Here is a 20,559-nt window from a genome sequence, read left to right on the forward strand (position 1 = left end):
ATACATGCAGGTACTCTTACATACACCCTGTCATACATGCAGGCACTCTCACATACACACACTGTCATACATGCAGGCACTCTCACATACACACTGTCATACATGCAGGCACTCTTACATACACACACTGTCATACATGCAGGCACTCTCACATACACACACTGTCATACATGCAGGCACTCTTACATACACACACTGTCATACATGCAGGCACTCCCACATACACACACTTTCATACATACAGGCACTCTCACATACACACACTGTCATACATGCAGGCACTCTCACATACACACACTGTCATACATGCAGGTACTCTTACATACACACTGTCATACATGCAGGCACTCTCACATACACACACTGTCATACATGCAGGCACTCTCACATACACACTGTCATACATGCAGGCACTCTTACATACACACACTGTCATACATGCAGGCACTCTTACATACACACACTGTCATACATGCAGGCACTCTTACATACACACACTGTCATACATGCAGGCACTCTCACATACACACACTGTCTCATCTAAAGAAAGGACCAAAGACTTCTGGGAGCCATGGCGTGGACTGATCATGAAGGGTGAGGCCCTGTTGGCAATGTTTTCATGTTTCAGGTTGCCCCTTTTGTGTCCTCACCCGGATGGTCGCGTTTAGTCAAGACTCACCCCATTCTCTGGAACTACCTCCAAGTTGCACTCAACAGCTCCCACTCCCCCCTCCCCCCCATTTTTTCAGGTTAATTGGGAGCCCCTTTGCAAAAAGGGTTCTCATTATCCTGTGCTGCTATTTTACATCCTACCCATGTGGATTACAAATATCATTGTTGCCTTATGTGGATTACAAATGACTTTGACTACGTCATTTGGATTACAAATAATGACATTATATCCCGGGGATTACAAAGGAACTGTTTGCACAATTTGATTCCCGTTTGGTGCATTTCATCCGCTAACATGGAAGAAAAGGACTCTTTATCGCACTATTTAAATGCCTTATATATTTGCCTTATATTTCTGCACTAACGTTCTTACTGTTTCAGCAACGTTTCAAGTATATTTTGCCCATTGTGTGTATTTTCAGGTGCCGCAATGTCATATTATACATTTTTGTATGGTCTGTGCACTAATTCTAGTTAGCCAGATAGCTAGCACCTTACTTTAAGGCCTCATGCACGCGACCGTTGTTTCAGTCTGTGTCCGTTGTTCAGTTTTTCGTGATTTTCTGCGGACCCATTGACTTTCAATGGGTCCGTTAAAAACTCGGCTAATGCACCATTTGTCATCCGCGTCCATGAACCGTGGTTTCAGTCCGTTCCAAAAATATAACCTGTCCTATTTTTTTCACGTTTTTTTCACGGTTCAAGTCAATGGGTCCGTGAAAAAACGCGGAGGCACACAAGATTGTCATTCGCGTCCGTTTTTTTCCTATCATTTGCATGGCAAACTTGACTTTTACTTTCCTTCATGTCTGGAGATCCTCCAAAAATAAAGGAAGACACACGGAAACAAAAACGGAAACGGATCACGGAACCCCTTTTTGCAGACTGCAAAATACTGTGGTGTGCATGAGGCCTAATGCTCATATGGACTGCCTCTGAGAACGTTTAATACTAATGGTTCTTATGTTTCCTTGTGTTAGCTAGAAAGCCTAGGTATTGTATTGTATTATTGCTACACAGGGGGAACCAAGTGGTAAGTCACAAGCAGATCTAGCATCGTCGAGGGTAATCCGCTCTAATATTTGTTTAGAGGGAATAGTTCCCCTGGAGATATTGGAGCGCACCGCCTCCGCCTCCTCCTCCTAATTTAGTGTGTCCTAAGGCCTTGCATGCCGCCTTAAGGAAAATTTTGTAGCTACCTGTTAGACATCAAGGTGACCGTGCAGGATGAAGCCACCCTTCTATTTGCAGGTGTCTCATAGCATCGTGGAGGGATTACAGTACATGACACCCCCACGCTCCGAAATGTAACTTTGGCCAGGTTATGGAGTATTTGAGAGCTTATGCAGTCTTTTTTGCGTCACTGGCTATTACTGAGAGGGCAAACTGTGAATAGACATAAGGGTAGGAACCTAGTGGTAGCTGCTGCTATGTGTATGTGACAAAAATAGTTTATATTCTCATGCAGCAATGTAATATTTCCTTGGTACCCTTTGAGCACCTCCTAAGCACAAGTCGAGGACAGTTTGGTTTTAAGTAAAGGGGAATGTAATTGCCCAGAGAGGCATTAACACTTCTGCACCCTGCTACTATCTCTAATGGGCTAGTGTCATGTCATCTGTGTATTCACAATGTGCATTCCTATTTCTTGTAACTGTAATGTACCTGGTTCAACAGTAGGTGGCAGCAAGCATGGCAGAGCTACATTTGCAGAGGATGGAACCTTCTTTCCATTCTAATTCTCCCTCTAAGGAGGGGAGGGTTCTAGTTAGTGTCAGTGGAGAATACCCCCTGCTAGGGGAAAGAAAGCAGGTCCACGTCCCTGCTGGATGTGTCCTGCCTAAGCCAGCTAGAGCACCTTCAGCTCGGCTGGATATGGAGGACACAGCTTGGAGCCTCTGAAGCCAGGAGGAAAAAATCTAGAGTCAGACTACAGAAGAGAAGTTGCCGCATTCTGCAGAAGCAGAGATTCTATTTGAGCCTGTTAGCACAGCAGAGCCAGAAAGCAACACCTGCCAGAGTTAATGCTAACGCCTGCTGGGAACCGAGAAGAGGCAAAACCACAGTGTGGAGGAGCACAGAGGAGACAAAACCCACAGTGTGGAGGGGGCACAGAGGGGACAAAACCCACAATGTGGAGGAGGCACAGAGGAGTCAAATTCCACAGTGTGAAGGGAGCACAGAGGAGACAAAACCCACACTGTGGAGGGGGCACAGAGGAGGCAAAACCAGAGTGTGGAGGGGGCACAGAAGAGGCAAAACCACACTGTGGAGGGGGCACAGAGGAGGCAAAACTCACAGTGTGTAGGGGCACAGAGAAGACAAAACCACCGTGTGGAGGGGGCACAAAGGGGTCAAAACCACTGTGTGTAGGGGGCATAGAAGAGGCAATCCCACCGTGCAGAGGGGGCACAGAGGAGTCAAAACCCACCGTGCAGATGGGGCAAAGAGGAGGCGAAACCCACCCTGCGGAGGGGACACAGAGGATACAAAGCCACAGTGTGGAGGGGGCACAGAAGAGGCAAAACCAGAGTGTGGAGGGGGCACAGAAGAGGCAAAACGAGAGTGTGGAGGGGGCACAGAGGAGGCAAAATGAGAGTGTGGAGGAGGCACAGAGGAGGCAAAATGAGAGTATGGAGGGGGCACAGAGGAGGCAAAACCAGAGTATGGAGGGGCTGTAGGGATTTGCTCTGGTAGGCAGGGTAAGCAGACGCAGTATAGAGGCAAGAACACGGATGTAAAAGTAAAAGTTCAGTGTTTATTCACACGAAAAGCAATAAAGCAAAAACAACACTGTGCAGAGTCTTGGTGTTAATTCACACCACATAAAGTTCACAGCACAAACGTGTCACCTGGCGGACTGTTTTGTCTATGGCAGTCCACAGCAGGCTTTAGGGCGCCTGATTTTCAGCGTGCGGTTCTCCAGCACGCTACCAACTGGCTGTAACCCAAGACCACAGTGCTTCACAGCTCCACTATGAAAATGCAGGGTAATCCACACACAGCTGTGACTGCTGGCTGGGCTTTTATTCCCAGCCCAGCCCAAAACCTGGCCTGGAACGTGGAGAACAGCCACCCACCCTGCTCTTTGGCTGCTCCCAATAAGAACCGGCCCGGAGCGGCTTTACAGCCACACTAAGTAAAAACACTGTGTCAGCGATCCTATCTGCTGCTGACACACTAAACTACCGGTTCCTATCTCACCGAGGCCAGGAACCTCGGTGACACGTACCTTCCGTCAATGACGGACCCCTGTGCCTTCCTACATACCTTCCTATATTCCTCTGCGCCTTCCTATATACTCTGCAATCCCATGCAAGTTAAGAGGGGGATGTATGTAATGGACGGGGCCTTTCACCGGAATACTGAAAGATGTTTGCTGTTGATGTATATATAAACAACGAGACGTTGACATCATACATGGGTCCCGCGCTGTGTGTATAACTCTATATATGTATATAATTACAGCGAGCGAGAATTGTATGACGTAACCGGATGATTTTGTCAAAACCGGTATTAAGTAATCATTTGTAAAAGGATAAAATACGGATGTAGTAAAGATAACACGCATGCTTTATGAGACATGTTATGTAAACTAAATTAAAGGGAATCTGTCACCTAGTTTGAGCATATTAAACTGTTACCATTGCAATGTTCAATAAACTACCTTCTTTCCAGCAAGGGTCTTCTTTCTTTTATTCAAGTTTTAATTTTGATAAAAAAGCTTTTTTTTTTTCCTCTCCTCTAGTGCCCAGTAACGCCCCCCCTGCAGTGCCCAGCCCGCCTTTATTTCAAGCCCAGCACGACTCCTAAGAAATAAATTTACTCCCGCATCCGAGCCGAACTGCTCCGCCACCTCCGCTACGTCATGTAATTTATTGACCCCACGATCCTTGCGTCCTCAGGAGCCGTAGGATTGGACAGGCGCAGGCAGTCGGCGATACTGCGGCTGCGCGAGATTTCAGGGGCAAGAAAGGAAGACGCAAGGATCGTGGGGTGAATAAATTACATGACGTAGCGGAGGTGGCGGAGCGGTTTGGCTCAGATGTGGGAGTAAATTTATTTCTTATGAGTCATGCTGGGCTTTAAATAAAGGCCGGCTGGGCACTGCAGGGGGGGGCGTTACTGGGCACTAGAGCAGAGGAATAACGCAGCTCAGAGCACCTTGAAGGTTAATTAGCATAACTAAAAAAAGAAACACGCTTTTTTAAATCAAAATGAAAACTTGAATAAAAGAAAGAACATTGCTATGTTACCAGTTTAATATGCTAATATGCTCAAACTAGGTGACAGATTCCCTTTAAATGTTATGCGTCAAGATTATTATTTTTTTAATGGATTTTGCTTCAAGAAAACGTGATGAGTTAATAAATTTGAGTTAAGAGGTAGTGTGTTAACCCTACTACATCTGTACCATTTTTTGGGATGGCTGGTATTTCATGCCGCACTCCATATTTGGCATATAACTCTGATTGAAGAGACAGTACTATCCCCATTTTGTCCTTTCTTTTCCTGGTCCGGTCATATCCCCAAAAAAGAAATTGCTGATGGATAAAGATGAAAGCATATATTCCAAAATAATTTAGTATACCACATATTAAACATATATCTGGGGGGGAAAAAAACCATTTTGAAAGCCAAATTAAAATTTTCATGTTACTGTTAAGAATTCTATGTGTGTGGGGCTCTGACAAATCGGATATTGCCCAAGTAAGCTGAGATGTACCTGTCTTGTTAAGGCATGGTACCGTATGTATAGCTGGGTCACCTCGCCGCGGTGCACCCTGTGTAACGCAAAATGAACCGGCAAAACCTTACATTCAGACTAAGAAAGCTCTTGGTCATAAAATAGAATCTCTATATATATTGTGTGTGTGTGTTATATAGTGTGTGGTGTATATATATAGTGGCAGGAAAATTGATGTGCTATGTGCATGTGGTAGAGTTTTTCCATGGACCATACATACCTGCTACTAACATCGTGCGCCGACGAAACAAGAGTGCAAATTTCACCAATTCGCAATATATACTTTAACCAGTTAAAATGTGTTGAATTGAATTTCAGACAAAAAATTATAAAAATCGTATAAATATAGATAATAATCGCATCTACCAATATTTCAGAATTCGTGATCTAACGAAGAATCATTGTGCTGCATGCAATAAGTACAAAACCAACATATCGTATTTTTCGCCCTATAAGACTCAATCCCCCCCCTTCCCATTAACAATGCCTACAATTACAGATACGATTATATACAGTGAGCGGGGCCCGTGTAGTAGAATACAGTCACTGCACGGGCCCTGCTGTCATTATAAAACCAGATGTGACCCCCACCCCCTGTATTGGGGTCATTCACACCGCAGGGACACTGTTATGGAGGGGATCTGTGGATGATATATAGCATAAGATGCTATATATGTGTCATCCACAGATCCCCCCCATAACTGTGTCATCCACAGATCCCCATAACAGTGCCATCCAGAGACCCCAATAAGAGCCATCAGACCCCCATAACAGTGTCACCTACAGACCCCCATAACAGTGTCACCCACAGACCCCCATAACACTGTCACACATAGACCCCCCATAACAGTGTCACCCATAGACCCCCATAACAGTGTCACCCACAGATCCCCTCCATAACAGTGTCACCCACAGATCCCCTCCATAACAGTGTCACCCACAGATCCTCCATAAGTATCACCCACAGATCCCCCATAATAGTGTCACTCACAGATCCCCTCCATAACAGTGTCACCCATAGACCCCCCATAACGGTGTCACCCATAGACCCCCCCATAACAGTGTCACCCATAGACCCCCCATAACAGTGTCACCCACAGATCCCCTCCATAACAGTGTCACCCACAGATCCCCCATAATAGTGTCACCCACAGATCCCCCATAATAGTGTCACTCACAGATCCCCTCCATAACAGTGTCACCCATAGACCCCCCATAACAGTGTCACCCACAGATCCCCTCCATAACAGTGTCACTCACAGATCCCCCATAAGGGTCACCCACAGATCCCCTCCATAACAGTGTCACTTACAGATCCCCCATAAGGGTCAGCCACAGATCCCCTCCATAACAGTGTCACCCACAGATCCACCATAACAGTGTCCTCAACAGATCCCTCATAATAGTGTCCTCCACAGATCACTATTAGTTTAAAACCCACCAAAAGCACACCTTTTGGTTACAAATATATTTTTTCTTATTTTCCTCCTCAAAAACCTAGGTGCGTCTTATGGGCAGGTGCGAAAAATACTGTATATGCTTTAAGAGAATATTACTTACAGTTAGTATGTTGTTCCAGTAGTCATTGTATTCATTCACTTGTCAAGTTCAACTAGTGATGAATGATGAAGGGTAGTTCACACTGGTCACAGCCTCTACACGATTAAATAGATAAGGTGAGGTTTTTGGTTTTTATTGGATTCACCCCTGAAAGCTCTCAATGTTCATCTCAGACGCTGCAATCAGTGATAAACGCAGCATCTGAGGGGTTCAATAACGAGATGGCGGCACAATCACCGTTCCCCGTCACTGTGCCCGCTACATTCAAAGGAAATGCGCTTTGTAATTAACTAAATCGTTACGAAGTAAATTTCTTTGTGATTATTGATTATTTGTAATCGATAAATGGGGGAAAACATTTCTGCCTCTGGATCTCTAAAACCTCAAAGGAGCCAGTACATTGTAGGCACTTCAGTGCTGAAGAAACTAGAATGTATGGGTAATGAGACTCTCCAAGGAGGCCGCACATTCTAGGCTCTTCAGTAAAGAATAGTCTAATATGTACAGGCTGCATGGAGAAGAATCAAAGGCGCCTATTCATTCTAGCATACCTCCCAACCGTCCCGGATCCAGCGGGACAGTCCCAGATTGCAGTGGCTGTCCCGCGGTCCCCGGTACGGGGAAGCTATGTCCCGCTTTCTGGCAGCTGTCCCCGCTTCCATAGGACACAGAGACAGTTGCCTGTATTATGATGAAGCAGAGATCCGGTGTTCTGCCAGATTCCTATACCTTGCCAGAACGCTATACCGGAAGTGATGCGGCCGCACAGGAGCATCAGCTGGAGGAGGGTGTGTGCGGCACATTCACTGGATTAGCAAAAAAATCATTGCGGAAGAAGGACCTCATGCGCATGCCCGAAAACGTACACCGCGCGTGCGCACTTAGGGGTAGGTAGATTTTCCAGCGCAAAGTGTTCCATCGGATCTCCCTACTCCTGAGTGCGCATGCGTGCACAAATGATCAGGAGCAGTTCATCCTTACCGCAGAGCTGAGTGCAGAATATAGAGGTCACCACATAGCAGAGCTGAGTGTGGGATATTGGGGGACACCGCAGAGCTGAGTGCTGGATATTGGGGTAACATCCCGCACTCAGCTCTGCTATGTGGTGACCTCGATATTCTACACTCAGCTCTGCGGTAAGGATAAACATTTCCTGATGATTTGTGCGCGCGTGCGCACTCAGGGGTAGGGAGATCCGATGGAACATTTTGCGCTGGAAAATGTACCTACCTCTAAATGCGCACGCGTGGTGTACGGTTTCGCGCATGCATTTGAAGTCCTTCTCCCGTGGCGCTGCAATGATTTTTTGCAACACCGCACACACCCTCCTCCAGCTAATTCCTGTGCGGTCACGTCACTTCTGGTGCAGCCATGTCACCTCCGGTATAGCGTTCTGGCAAGGTATAGGAATCGTTAATTTCTAACGATAATTTCTTTTCCCTTAGTCCTAACAGTGGCACAAATGGGGTATTCTGCCCCTCTGGACTGGTTAGGATAGGTGGAACTTTTAATAAAATAAAACTAAATGAACACACGCCCCCCCCCCCCCCAATAAAGAGGGGGCGTCTCCCCCAGGCCCTTGTGTAGTTACAAGTAGAAAAGAGAAAACAGCTTTAAAGTATAACTATGGGGGGGATATTTGTGTGCCACTGTTAGGTCTAAGAGAAAACAAATTATCGTTAGAAATTAACGATTCTCTTACGTCCTAACCAGTGGCACAAATAGGGATCTAGCAAGAAGAAACCCCCATGGGAGGGTCCTCATGCCTGGTGGAAGCTAATACTGTCAGGCCAAATGAGGAATAGCTATGTATTCTAGAATCCACTCTATAGTGTGAGATAAAGGTGGAGTGAGAACTCCAAGAAGCTGACATACAGATTACATCCAATGGAATCATACTTCTCTCTGCAAAAGAAGTAGCCACTGCCCATGTAGAGTGGGCCCTTACAAACTCAGGAGGCTCTGAACCCTGAGAGATATAGGACTCCCGAATTGCCTCCTTAATCCATCGACCGATTGAGGGCTTAGAGGCTTTCCTCCCCTTGTGGGTACCGGAAAAGAGGATAAGGAGATTTTCATCTCTCCTAAATACCTTGGAGCGTTCCAGGTAAATCCTAAGAAATCTCGAAATGTCGAGGGTGTGAAGCCCTCTTTCCTCAGAGGAGGGGAGTGGAGCCAAAATCTGAAGGGAAATCACCTGATTAATGTTGTTAAAGGAAGGCACCTTTGGAATAAAGGTAGGCAAAAAATCTCAGTAGCAGCCAGTCTTGCAGGAACTTAGTGTATGGTTCAAAGGTGGAAAATGCCTGGAGTTCCCCAACTCGCTTTGCAAAGGTAATGGCCGACAAAAAGGTGATCTTCAAGGTAAGGAACCTGAATCCTACCTCCTCTAGGGGCTCAAAGGGAGGAGATGATAACCCCCTGAGTACGACCGTTAGATCCCAAACAAGGACAGGTCTAATTACCGTAGGTTTTAATCTTGAAGCTCCTTTCAGGAATCTCTTGATAAGGGGCTCTTGAGAAATAGACCTGTTGAGACAGGCTGAAATCGCTGAAACCTGCACTTTGAGGGTAGAAGGTGACAACCCCTTATCCAGGCCATCTTGCAAAAACGGAAGAATGACCGGTATGGAAGCTTCAGTAGATGTGTGCTGATGCAAAGAACACCAAGACGGAAAAAAAAATCCAAATTCTTGAGTAGGACTTGTTAGTAGCTTCTGATCTGGAGTGCTCTAAGGTTCTCAAGACAGACCCCGATAGCCCTTCTATCCTTGGAAGGGACTGATCAACCTCCAGTCCGTCAAGTTGAACATTTGAAGATTTGAGGAGATCTGAGTGTCCCCCGACACCAGTACTCTCTCTGGGGGAAGGCTCCAAAATTGACCCCGACTCATCTGGTAGAGTTGGGTAAACCAATCTCTCTTTGGCCAGTATGGAATGATGGCAATGACTGACGCTTGGTCCTGCCTGATTTTCATCAAGACCCTTGGTATCAAAGAAATTGGAGGGAAGATGTAGGCCAGTCTGAACCTCCACAGGATTGACAGTGCATCTAGTGCCACCGGGTTGTCCTCCCTGTAAAGGGAGCAATACCTCACCACCTTGGTGTTGAACCTCATTGCCATGAGATCGATCTCTGGCATGCCCCACCTGAGAGTTATCTCCTTCAAGACCTCTAGATGAAGTGACCATTCTCCGTTTGGAAGACCTCGGCTCAGGCGATCCGCGATCACATTGTGAACTCGCGAATGTGAATGGCTGATAAGTGGGTGAGGTTCAGTTCTGCCTAATCCAATATCACCCCTGTCTCTCTCAGGAGACTTTGTGACTGTACCTTCACTGCCTTCCCTCGAATGAAGGGAGAAAAATGAAAAATCTCCAGGAGATTCGATGACAATGATTTCTCCTGTGGAGTCTAAGATCCTTGGACTGTCTTGTCCAGAAGATGAGCTCCTCAACCTACTAGGGATGTGTCTAAAGTAAGTATGATCCATAAGGGCTGGATCAGGGACTTGCCGTCCTCGAGGTGAGACCACCATCTTAGGGAGGATCGGGCATGGTAAGAAAGGGAGTGCAAGGCATTGACTGTGATTCCACTTGGCTAGTACCTCCGACTGAAGAGGACGCAGATTACTTAATGCCCAAGACACCGCCTGTGCGGTTGAAAACATTGGTCCCAACATCTTCATCAATGTACAAATCGTTACCTCTCATGGCATTGAGAGAGAATGGGCTGTCTGCTGAACGGATCGCCTTCTCTCGGGAGTGAGATGAATAGTCATCTTTACTGAATCCACCACGAACCCCAGGAACCTTAACGAGGTGGCTGGCAGAAGTTGGGACTTGTCCCAGTTGATTATCCATCCTAGCTGATGAAGGAAGGCAACAGCCCGTTGAATGTGTTGGGACAGGATCACGTGAGAAGGGGCTCTGAGGAGCCAATCCTCCAGGTAGGGAACTATGCTCACACCCTGAAGCCTTAGAGCGGCCACCACGGACACCACCACCTTGGTAAAAGTGTGTGGGGCTGAAGAAATCCCAAACGGGAGGGACACAAACTGGAAATGTTTTAGGACCCCCCCTCATCTGAAATGCGATCCTTAAGAATCTTCTGGACCCAAGATGGATGGGAATATGGAGATAAGATTCCTTGAGGTCCAAGGTTGCCAAGAAATCCCCTGGCAAAAGAAGATTGGTCACTGACTGGATAGTTTCCATACGGAACTTCTTTTGTTTGATGAAACTATTGAAGTACTTCAAATCTATGATCATCCTCCACCCTCCGGTACTCTTGAACACCAGAAAGACTGGGGAATAGATCCCTGCTCCCCTCTCTTAGAGAGGCACCTCTTCTAAAGCCCCTTTCTGAAGATATTCTAGAACATAGCTCTCTAGAACTCTTTGCTTGCTGCAGGGAAGTAGCCTTTTCTGAACGAACTTGTCCGCGAGCGGACTGTTCAAGTCCACAAGGTAGCCTTGTGAAATTATGCGAAGGACCCATTGGTCCTGGATATGATCCTGCCAAAAACTTAGAAAATGTTGTAGGCGACCGCCTATGGGAATGTGGGGAGCAGGGAGCACTGAACATCCAGTGAGACCGGCTAGATACCAAGAGCCTCGAGGAGGCCCGCAATCAGAGCGTCAAGGACTTCTTGGGGGGCCTAGATCCCCCTAGAGGATCTTCCTCCTCTCCGGGAACCCCAGTCTCTCTGGGCTCTGGGTTGAGGTTTCGGCCTGGTACCATACCTCTTTCCCCAACCACGGAAGGACTTTTGGGGAAGGGACTTGCCCTTCTTATCCGACAGCCCCTCCATTATCTGGTCCAGCTCTGCCCCAAAAAGCTTGCCGGGTTCGTAAGCCATAGCGCAAAGGTTGCGCTTGGACGTAGTGTCTGCTTTCCAAGGTTTTAACCAGAGCAGACACCTGCCCGCGGTTGAAAGCGCCATGGATTTGGACGCCAACTTCAACTGTTGTGGAGCAGCGTCACACAGGAAGTCGATGGCTAAGCTGGCCATCCTACAGGAGGTCAGGATGTCATCCCTAGAGACCCCTTGGTCCAGGTCAGACTGTACTTGGGCGAACCTCGTTCTGAGAAAATTCGCCACTTCCGAGGACACAATAGCGACTGAGGCGGCGACAGAAGCCGAGGAATAAACACGCCTAAGGGCGCAATCTGCCTTCCGGTCTATTGGATCTTGGAGGCTTGACCCATCGTCTGATGGAACTAAGGTCCTCCTTGACAATTTGGAAATGGCCATGTCCACCTTCAGGACAGGCCTCCAGGACGACATTTGATCTTCCTTAAAAGGAAAAACCGCCTTGAACCTCTTGGTCAATACAGGACCACCCGCCAATCCCGTCGTACTAAGCCACAGTTGCCATACAGGTCTCCACTAGAGACCTCTGGAGGCGAATCCACTGTGAGCACAGAAGACGTTTAAGATTGGTTGGTGGGCCCAGACAGGATGCAATCACGATTGTATGTACAATCGGTAAAAATAAAATTACTGATTTCACGCTGGAAATCAAATTAATTTGCTGCCACCACTCTTCGTATTGAATAGGGGCGAAGAGAACCCGGCTAGCTAATCCTAAAGGGATGAAACGGTTATTTGCAACCTAGCTAGTAAATTAGCAATTTATAAAAATAAAATAATTTGGTAGTATGTCTTCTGAGGACAGAGTTCTTAGCATAGATCAGGTCATCGAGTAACAAGGACAAAACTGGAACGATGAAATCGTTACTTTTTATTCTAAAACTATACACAAAAATATATACATTAAAGCTGACAGATAAATATACCTGCCAGTTGAACAGATTGGTTTGGATAGAAATAGGTAAGAGGTGGCAGGGAATAGAATGTCTGTAAGTTCAGAATTACCGTGGTAAAGTCCAGTAATAGGCAAAGTCTTTGAAAGGAATAATCCAAGATGGTGGGGTGTGCCCGTGTCCAGCGGGCGGTCGTGATGTTAGTCGACGTCAGATGGTAGAAGAAGGACCCAGGACCTGAGTGTGTCACTGTTTTTACCTACTCTGAAGCGGGGAGTGGTTATGACACGTTCAGGTCCAGCCTTGTGTAATTGGAACAGGGGCAGTCCTTTGCCCCATAGGGAGAAAATATGGCAGAATCTTTGCTTTGCCCATTTCTCCATATCCTGTAAGTCCAATCAAGAAATATAGTTGATATTGATAATCAGTACAATTTTACACATCATCTGATAACAAATACGACTAAAAGATAATACAGGGTGCCTGAGAACCTTTATATCTCAGAGCGGGAATCTCTGATTGGTCCGCGGGTTTCCTAGAAGGTGGGTTAGAAGAACCAAAACCATCTCTGAAAAGATGGTTCCTTTCACATTTCCATGACCCATGAAATATTAGGAAAATATGGGAAAAATATGAAACCTATGGATTGAAGGGGACTTTCAGGTCATCTTCCTTCCTGTACCAACCAGCTGTGTGATAAGGATCTGTCCTTTTCTTCTGAAGCTCGCTGCCCAGGCTAAAGGTGTGAGACCTCCTGCGATGCCAGAGCCACTCCGACTACAGAAAGGCTCTTTTGTCTTTGTGATTGCGAAATAGTATTTAGTATATTGGGCAGACTAGATGGGATAAATGGTTCTTATCTGCCGACACATTCTATGTTTCTATGTTTATATGGCGCATTTGCGATTTCCTAGTATCGCTGTGGATTGCAAAGCGTCACACCTTCTACGGTTTCTTCCACTCTGTCTTCATTAACGACAAGAGGGAACTATCTGCTTTAAAGGCCCTGGGCCCCTTAGAGGCAGAAGATGAGGCGGCTGGCAGAAGTTGGGACTTGTCCCAGTTGATTATCCATCCTAGCTGATGAAGGAAGGCAACAGCCCGTTAAATGTATTGGGACAGGATCGCTTGAGAAGGGGCTCTGAGGAGCCAATCGTCCAGGTAGGGAACTATGCTCAGACCCTGAAGCCTTAGAGCGGCCACCACGGACACCACCACCTTGGTAAAAGTGTGTGGGTCTGAAGAAATCCCAAACAGGGAGGCCACAAACTGGAAATGTTTTAGGACCCCCCCCCCCCTCATCTGTACTGCGATCCTTAAGAATCTTCTGGGCCCAAGATGGATGGGAATATGGAGATAAGATTCCTTGAGGTCCAAGGTTGCCAAGAAATCCCCTGGCAAAAGAAGATTGTCACTGACTGGACAGTTTCCATACGGAACTTCTTTTGTTTGATGAAACGATTGAAGTACCTCAAATCTATGACCATCCTCCACCCTCTGGTACTCTTGAACACCAGAAAGACTGGGGAATAGATCCCTGCTCCCCTCTCTTAAAGAGAGACCTCTTCTAAAGCCCCTTTCTGAAGATATTCAAGAAAATAGCACTCTAGAACTCTGCTTGCTGCAGGGAAGTAGCCTTTTCTGAACGAACTTGTCCGCGGGCAGACTGTTCAAGTCCACAAGGTAGCCTTGTGAAATTATGCGAAGGACCCATTGGTCCTGGATATGATCCTGCCAAAAACGTAGGAAATGTTGTAGGCGACCGCCTACGGGAATGTGGGGAGCAGGGAGCACTGAACATCCACTGAGACCGGCTAGATACCAAGAGCCTCGAGGAGGCCCACAATCAGAGCGTCGAGGACTTCTTGGGGGGCCTAGATCCCCTAGAGGATCTTCCTCCTCTCCGGGAACCCCAGTCTTTCTGGGCTCTGGGTTGAGGTTCCGGCCTGGAACCATACCTCTTGCCCCAACCACGGAAGGACTGTTGGGGAAGGGACTTGCCCTTCTTATCCGACAGCTCCTCCATTATCTGGTCCAGCTCTGCCCCAAAAAGCTTGCCGGGTTCGTTAGCCATAGCGCAAAGGTTGTGCTTGGACGTAGTGTCCGCTTTCCAAGGTTTCAACCAGAGCGGACATCTTCCCGCGGTTGAAAGTGCCATGGGTTTGGACGCCAACTTCAACTGTTGTGGAGCATCGTCACACAGGAAGTCAATGGCTAAGCTGGCTGTCCTACAGGAGGCCAGGATGTCATCCCTAGAGACCCCCTGGTCCAGGTCAGACTGTACCTGGGCGAACCTCGCTCTGAGAAAATTTGCCACTTCCGAGGACACAATAGCAACTGAGGCGGCGGCAGAAGCCGAGGAATAAACATGCCTAAGGGCGCAATCCGCCTTCCGGTCCATTGGATCTTGTAGGCTTGACCCGTCGTCCGATGGAACTAAGGTCCTCCTTGACAATTTGGAAATGGCCATGTCCACCTTCAGGACAGGCCCCCAGGACGACATTTGATCTTCCTTCAAAGGAAAAACCGCCTTGAACCTCTTGGTCAATACAGGACCCTTCTAAGGTTTCTTCCACTCTGTCTTCATTAACGACAAGCGGGAACTATCTGCTTTAAAGGCCCTGGGCCCCTTAGAGGCAGAAGATGAGGCTTCCCGCAGATCAACGTCCTGGTCCCCCGTCCGGATGGATCTCAACAGCCGCTGGGCTTTCTCAGGAGGAAAAAGAGAAGAAAAACCATCTTCGTCCTCAGAGGAGAAAGAGACCGATCCCTCTCTCACATCCTGAGCCCCTGACACCTCCATGGCCCGATGAGGAGAGGAAGGTCGTCGGCATTTGGATGCCAAAGCATGCTTCAGTTCTTCTATAGAAGAGTGCATCTGGCTTATGTTCGTTTCCATGTAGCCCTTCACCCAGTCTACCACATCATGGACTGTCGGTTCCTGCTGGGGAAGTGCTTTGGCCCTACAGGGCGGGCATCGGGAAAACGTGTAGCTGTCTTCCAGCACAATCTGGCAATCATGGCATTGCAGGAGACGTCTTTTGCCAGTATTTTTCCTGCTGGGCTCCCGATCAACGTTCCCGGTAGAAGACATGGCTGCAATATAAGAAACAGAATTAACCACAAAATTCTGAGGAAAAAGCCAATTATCAAAAAACCCTCAGGATCTTTACCCAGAGATCCTAACAAGATCAGAATTGCTAACAGCAAGAAAACAGCACTCGCAAGAAAATGCAAGCAAACTGCAACAGTAACAATCTCAAAGAAACAGATTCAAGGCAAATCTGCGCTCTAGGAGACCGAACCGGGAGAAGCCCCAGCTTCAAATAGTCTAACTGACGCCAAAAAGCTCAGGCTCCGCCGCGAAAGCGGCGGGGCTTCATGATAGTATGCAAAAACACACACAGCCCGAACTACTATTGGCAGGGCGTAGGAGGGAAGTGACGTGACATTACGACACTTCCCCAAGATGGCGGTGCCCAGCTGCCCACGCGGACGCTGCTACCGCATGGGGACAGCGCCGAGCGAGGCACTACTGCAGAGGTGAGTGCCCAGAGTAGGAGACCACACCCGACTTCAGCACAGTCAGGACGCAACCGAGCGTCCCGACCAGAACGGCGGCAAATCGTTCTCCCCGCCGCCTAAAGAAAGAAAAAGGACAACCACCACCCCTCCAAAAAACGGAGAGGGGACCACCCGTCCTAGCTGTCCAGAGGACAGAAAAAAACACGAGGGCCTGGGGGTGACGCCTCCTCTTTATTGGGGGAGGAAGTGTGTTCATTTAGTTTTATTTTATTAAAAGTTCCACCTGTCCTAACCAGTCCACAGGGGCAGAATACCCCATTTGTGCCACTGGTTAGGACGTAAGGGAATCTGGCAGAACACCGGCATCAGCTCCCTGCTTCATCATCCCTCCCCCCTGCCGACACTCCACACCTCTAGTCTGTGCAGGGGGTGGGGCTGGCTAGCAGTTAGCCCCGGCTCCGCCTCCTCCACAGACCAGAGCAGCCGATGTCCTGCTGCTGTTCCTAGGAAGAAGGTAAGTATGTAGTTTATTTTTTTTTTTCACTTTCTGTGAGAGGCACAATGTGTTCATATTACTGAGGAACACAATGTGAGCATATTACTGGGGGCACAATGTGGGCATATTACTGGGGGCACAATGTGGACATATTACTGAGAGGCGCAATATGGGCATATTACTGGGGGCACATAACTGGGCATATTACTGGGGGCACAGCTGGGCATATTACTAGGGACACTGCTGGGCATAATTCTGTGAACACACACTGGGGGCATAAATACTGTGCGGTGGCATGAAGAGGGAATAATTACTATGTGGGAGCATTAAGGGGACTAGGTGGGATTAGGTGTATAGTTATGGGCGGAGTTAGAGGCGTGGCCTAGTGCAGATACAAATAGCTGCGGTGTGTCCCTCTCTGTTCTGGGATTTCAGCTCTGAAGCCGCTAGACTGTATGGGCTGCAGTGCGAGACTCCCAGAACTGGGCACATTCTAGACACGTCACTGCTGAACTGCCTAGAATGTATGGGCTGCGGGGAGCAACCCAACCAGCACAGCAGGCTCCTGGGGAAACTGGTCATGTGACCCCTGACTCCTCCCACACATGGTCACATGGCCATGACATCATGAAAGGTCCTTTAGCCCACCAGTCTCTGGTCTCCAGTGGAGGTATGTGCACTTTCCTCCTGTCTGTCAGGATTAGGCCTCGGTCACACAGTCAGTGTTTGGTCGGTGACTTCTCTTCCGTTAGTTTCACACTAGAGGAACATTCTGCCGGAGCCCAGTGACTATAATGGGACGGGCAGCGATTGCCTCTATTTCCAGTGTCAGTGCTGGGATTGGGCTGAACCCCCCCAGGTCCTATAGTTAGTGGGGGCTGGGGGGCTCTTGGCCTTTCCAGCTATTTCTATCAGGGTCCTGTCTAGAATGTACGGGCTCCCCTGAGGTCGGTGTAGCATTCAGGTTCTGGCTCTCAGTGATTGGGTAGAAGGCTTGTATAAGGAGCCGTACAGTCGGCTTCTAGTGACCGGGACGAGGCTGCCGGACTCAGAATAGGGGGTATTAGGAGACGGGAAGATGCCGGATGTACAGAAGCCATACTGGAACCTCTGGTCTGTTATACAGGAGACAAGATGGCGCCAGGTGAAGGTGCAGACTTGTAGGACGGGTGAATAAAGAGCAGTTTGGAGGGTGACATGGGACCAGGACAGTCAACTCCAAAATTATCATTAATGAGGCATTTTCCTGATTTCCCCGTCTTTCCACCAGCCTCGGCTTCTGCTATTGTCTGTCTGACATTTATGGAGATCCCCAAACTCCAGTCCTGTCCATTCTCAGTGCAGCAGTCGGTTCCCCCCAGATGTACCGGGCTGAGAACCAGAGAGCGAGGGCCCCTTTCAGAGACGGGCGTGTCCTCTGCAGAAATCACGCTCCATTTGTCAGCGTGATTTCCCATTCTGGACACTGCTCGTTTCCCAGAAGCACATGGCATTATACTGATTTATAATGCTGTGTGTCTCTGCCTGACCGGTATATACTGAATTATACTGATTTATAATGCTGTGTGTGTCTGCCTGACCTGTATCTGCTGAATTATACTGATTTATAATGCTGTGTGTCTCTGCCTGACCTGTATCTACTGAATTATACTGATTTATAATGCTGTGTGTCTCCGCCTGACCTGTATCTACTGAATTATACTGATTTATAATGCTGTGTGTCTCCGCCTGACCTGTATCTACTGAATTATACTGATTTATAATGCTGTGTGTCTCCGCCTGACCTGTATCTACTGAATTATACTGATTTATAATGCTGTGTGTCTCCGCCTGACCTGTATCTACTGAATTATGCTGATTTACAATGCTGTGTGTCTCTGCCTGACCTGTATCTACTGAATTATGCTGATTTACAATGCTGTGTGTCTCTGCCTGACCTGTATCTACTGAATTATGCTGATTTACAATGCTGTGTGTCTCTGCCTGACCTGTATCTACTGAATTATGCTGATTTACAATGCTGTGTGTCTCTGCCTGACTGGTAGCTACTGAATTATACTGATTTACAATGCTGTGACATGCGCTTCCACGAAACGACCAGTGTCCAGAACGAGGAATCGCTCTCACACACGGAGCATCATTTCCGCCCAGGACACCCTCGTCTGAAAGGGGCCTAAGAGATTTACACAGAAGAAACGTAATGGGGTGGATTTACTAATCCAAAAGATCTGCCAGACTGATCACTGTGGCCCTGGCTGTTCTGTCTAACCTTACACCATCTGTCCTTTGGTTTATTTTTTCACCATGAGGTTGCACCAATTTTACACAATGGCATTTTTCGTAAATATGATGAGATCTGCCAAAATGTGTCCTAAACGCAGCAGATTTTGGTGCCAATTATGCCAGAATTCACACCAACATAGGAAATGTGGGACATGGTTTATGTGATTACATTGCCCAGCAGTCAAAAAAATGTGTCAGCTGAATATGTGTTAAAGAGGTTCTGCAGTTCTTTTCAACTGATGATCTATCCTCTGGATAGATCATCAGCATCTGAATGACACCCAGAACACCCCCCCCCCCCCCCGATCATCTGTTTGAGAAGCCAGCGGCGCTCCTTCTCTCTGTTTCCCTCAGGCCCAGTGACGTCACGACTAGTATCAGTGGCCTGGGCGGGGCTCGGCTCTGTTCTCTTGAATAGGGTTTAGCCCCGCCCAGACCAGTGATACTTGTCATGATGTTACTGGGCCTGAGGGAAACAGAGTGAAGGCCACGGCGCTCCTGGAGCTCTGCTGCTTTCTTAAACAGATTATCGACAGAGGTCCCGGGTGTCGGACCCTCACTGATAAGATACTGATGATCTATCCAGAGGATAGATTCTCAGTTAAAAAGAACTGCAGAACCCCTTTAAATCCCTCTCCGTTCCTGTTCTGATGCTTCCATGGATCCCTTCAGTTTCTTCACATTGCTGCAGTGACGACATTGGTTACATAGATAATGTCAGTATGTATGAACACCTCAAAGACTGGACCGACACCTCGTTATTGTGGAGTCCTGAGATGTAGACACATTGACCACTATCGGGGTCTATTCACTGCTGATGTGTCCTCTTATTATCTCCAGTTATTGGATTTTACATCGTCTCATCTTCTCTCCATTCAGGTTCCTACAATATAGGATCTGCTCAGTGGATATCTTCTACATAAGATCCTTCTCCTGATTGACCCGTCAAGGAAGAATAGGAACGGAGACAAGATGGTGGAGAGTATAATAAATCTCACCCTAGAGATCCTCTTCCGGCTTACTGGAGAGGTGAGAGATTCTGATGATGTCACATTACATCATCTTATCAATGTAGCTAACAGGTGGACATGACTGGAGAGGTGAGGGACTCTGGAGATGTATGGAGTGATATTTATTACTGTGTCTCTCCATAACCAGGACTACACAGTAGTGAAGAAGACCTCAAGTGAGCGCTGTCAGGACCCTGTGTCTGAAGGATGGGGAAGAACCCTGAGCCCAATCACAGGGCCTCCACCTCACCCCCTGATACATGGGGAAATCAATAGAGAGAAGATCCTAGAACTCATCAACAAGATGATTGAGCTGCTGACTAGAGAGGTGAGACTGCTGGGAATGCTGGGACATTATACAGGAACGCTATGAAGGGATCTGAGTGATGACTGTATCATTGTGTTGTCAGGTTCCTATAAGGTGTCAGGATGTCACCATCTATTTCTCCATGGAGGAGTGGGAGTATTTAGAAGGACACAAAGATCTGTACAAGGA

At 47.6% G+C, this 20,559-nt stretch overlaps 1 long non-coding RNA gene across 2 annotated transcripts; it reads left to right on the forward strand.

Annotated features, from left to right (window-relative positions):
* The first annotated feature begins 16,730 nt into the window (after positions 1-16,730).
* On the forward strand, positions 16,731-20,271 carry LOC122939946. 2 transcript variants are annotated; one of them, XR_006390210.1, is made up of 3 exons: positions 16,731-16,788; positions 19,933-20,082; positions 20,212-20,271. It is a non-coding gene; the product is annotated as an uncharacterized LOC122939946 (long non-coding RNA). The 2 variants fall into 2 exon arrangements; XR_006390209.1 differs by lacking the exon at positions 16,731-16,788 and adding an exon at positions 17,205-17,440.
* The last annotated feature ends 288 nt before the right edge of the window (positions 20,272-20,559 follow it).

Source organism: Bufo gargarizans, chromosome 6 (genome assembly GCF_014858855.1).
Source record: "Bufo gargarizans isolate SCDJY-AF-19 chromosome 6, ASM1485885v1, whole genome shotgun sequence".
Lineage (NCBI taxonomy): Eukaryota > Metazoa > Chordata > Amphibia > Anura > Bufonidae > Bufo > Bufo gargarizans.